The sequence below is a fragment of the Nicotiana tabacum genome, chromosome 6 (assembly GCF_000715075.1).
Source record: "Nicotiana tabacum cultivar K326 chromosome 6, ASM71507v2, whole genome shotgun sequence".
Classification (NCBI taxonomy): domain Eukaryota; kingdom Viridiplantae; phylum Streptophyta; class Magnoliopsida; order Solanales; family Solanaceae; genus Nicotiana; species Nicotiana tabacum.
In genome coordinates this window covers 208,926,940-208,929,941 of record NC_134085.1, presented here as the reverse complement: position 1 = coordinate 208,929,941, position 3,002 = coordinate 208,926,940, and positions in this window count along the sequence as shown.

Here is a 3,002-nt window from a genome sequence, read left to right as displayed (position 1 = left end):
TTCCTGTATGCCCTTGGTGGAGGGTAGGCGCTTTGGGGTGGAGGGTAGGTGTTCTGTGGAGGTGCATATGCGTTTTGGGGAGTTGACGCGCGCCATTGTGGGCGAACCGGGGGCTGAGTGTATGTTTGGGCTTGGTGTATAGAGAAGTGTGGCTCTTGAAGTGGATAATAGTGTTGTGGCGGGCTGTATGGATAATTTGGACTGTGGAGTCTGGGTTGGTTATAGTATGGTTTGTCGGACCTGGACTAACTGCCTGCCTCAACCGTGGCAACTTCTTCTTTCTTCTTCCTTCCTAGCGCACCTCCCGTGCCGCTCTGAATAGCCTGGGTCATAGCCTTGAGCGCTGAGTAATTCAGGATTTTATCGGACCTCAGTCCCTCCTCTATCATAACCCCTATCTTTACTACTTCATTGAAGGATTTTCCAATCGTCGTCACCAAGTGACCAAAGTAAGTTGGATCCAGCGTTTGCAGGAAGTAGTCCACCATTTCCCCTTCTCTCATGGGAGGATCAACCCTGGCTGCCTGTTCTCTCCAACAGAAACCAAACTTATGAAAGCTTTCCCCCGGCTTCTTTCCGGTCCTCAGTAATGTGAGATGGTCAGGGACTATCTCGAGATTGTATTGAAAGTGACCCGCGAAAGCCTGCGCTAGATCATCCCAAGTGTACCATCTGTTGGGATCTTGTCTGGTATACCATTCCAATGCCGATCCACTTAAGCTTTGGCCAAAATACGCTATCAGTAGCTCATCTTTGCCGCCTGCGCCTCTCATTTTGCTGCAAAAACCCCGTAAATGTGCCATAGGATCACTGTGCCCCTCGTATAAGTCAAACTTGGGCATTTTGAACCCTGCTAGTAACTGGACGTCGGGGAAAGAGCATAGATCTTTATAAGCCACACTGACCTGATTGCCCAACCCATGCATGCTCCTAAAGGTTTGCTCCAAGCTTTTGACCTTCCTCATTACCTCATCTTGTTCTGGGACCTTTGCTGGCTTCTCAATCTCCGCCGGGATTTCCAAGCGAGGATTACGGGGTTCTGGTGCATTGAATGTGGGTTCTGGGGGATAATATTGGGCATCATGAGCCTGAAACAATGGCTCACTATTTGATCTTTGCAGCGTGGCTGGTGGGGGTCCCATGAAAACAGGAATGTTTGGTGGTGGAAAATGTTGATTGGGAGGTGGAGCTTGGGTGTCATAGGGGCTTATCCCCTGATAATAATGATGATTTGGTAGGATTGTTGAAGGGCCCGGGTGAGGGTATTCCGGCATATGCCCTAATGTATGAGTGACAGGTGGTTTCGGGCTCTTCTGCACTTTAGCCAAGGCTAAGTGCATCACATTCATTTCCAACCTTATCCTTTCTATCTTCTCCATTGCCTCTTTCAGCAACTGGCTGACTGGCCTCTCTTCCTCGACGCTATGTTCTGAAGTAGTCATGCTTATTGGGATAGGTCCTTTGGATATGGTCTGATAGCGATGTGATGCCAGAACGCTTTTACAACTAACTGTCTGGAATTCGGAAAACAACAAACTTGTTAGCGTTAGAGTTTAACAGATTTGGTAATTACACGTTGGGGATGCAATGCTCCTAAGCAGTTAACCATTTCTAACATGTTTTTGCTCCAACCGCATGGGTTATCCCGGCTTGTTTTAATCAAGCCTTTAAAGTGTTTTGGGAACCCTCCACTTTCTCTCTTTTATTTTTTTTCTTTTTCTTTTTAGTGGTGGTCGAATCTTACGTGGATTGCCTACATATCACGTCCCCGCGTGAATCAGACCGGGCGTAGTTCTGCCACAAAGTAAAGACACAAAATTCTTTTGAAATTATTCAATTCATCACCAAAATTTGGTATTACAAACTACTTATTTTAAACAAAGAAATAGCAAAAATACAGATTCCAAAATTCTTAACCTGACTCAAAAAAAAACATATGGGAAGACAATGGACCCATAAAGCCAACAAACAAGACTCGAACTAGGGATACATTAAAGATTTCAACTTAGGTACTCGCGAGGCATCATTCGGCCTTTTCGCGGGTTTTGGTGTAAGACCCCTCTGCAAGCTCTTCAACTCATTCATGATCCTGTGGATGTAGCCCATGATGGAGGCAAGAAGGGTATCACGAGGTATTTGCTCACATGCTAGGCATCTCATGTAGATGTAGTGCCCAATCTCATCAATCCTTCCCCGGATGTTATCCCTTTCCCTGAACAGTTGTTCTATTTGCCGGTTCTTTAGCCCCAACATTTGAGCATTGTCGGCGAGTCGATCCTGAAACCTCTCCATCCGTTCTTCCATTATGGCCATCAAATCATAACAGCGCCTTCTGTCTGCCCGGGCATCTCGGGCTTGTTTAAAGACCTGCTCCTGAAGAGTGGAGTTTGTTTCTCTTAATAGTCCAATGCTTATTTCATAATCCCTTATGACTTGTTGTAGATGCTTCCTCCATGCCATAGTCATTTTTGCCCATCTGACCAACATTCTTGCTATGCAAGCCTCGGATCTCTCCAAGTCCTCTCGGCTTTTGCCGATTTGATTTCTCAGCTCTGCTATCAACCTTTCATCGGAGCGACGTTTCTGTCGGTCGTTGTTACTCTTACTGACTTGGCAAATTCGGGCTTTCAGTGCCTGGTTTTCTTTGGTTAATTTATTCTTTTCACCCTGTTCTGAGGCGACTTGCACGCGGTTCTCAAATATAAGCCTTTCAACTTGTTGCTTCAGCTTCCCGATTTCAACCCGGTAAACTTCTTCTCTTGCCAACCAACCCCACTGCTCTTGCAAATCATCCATAAATTATTGTACATGAGCTCTTTTAGCAGGTCTCTGATGAATCTGGAACCTTTTACCGAACCAAGCATTGTATTTTGGGTCTACCTCACCCTTAGCCAATTCTCGAACCATAGTCTTGGGGTCCAGGAATCTACATTCGTGCCACAACTTTCTAATTTTTCCTTCGAGGAATACGACTCCTGGGCTTAATTCAATGGCGTGCTTGC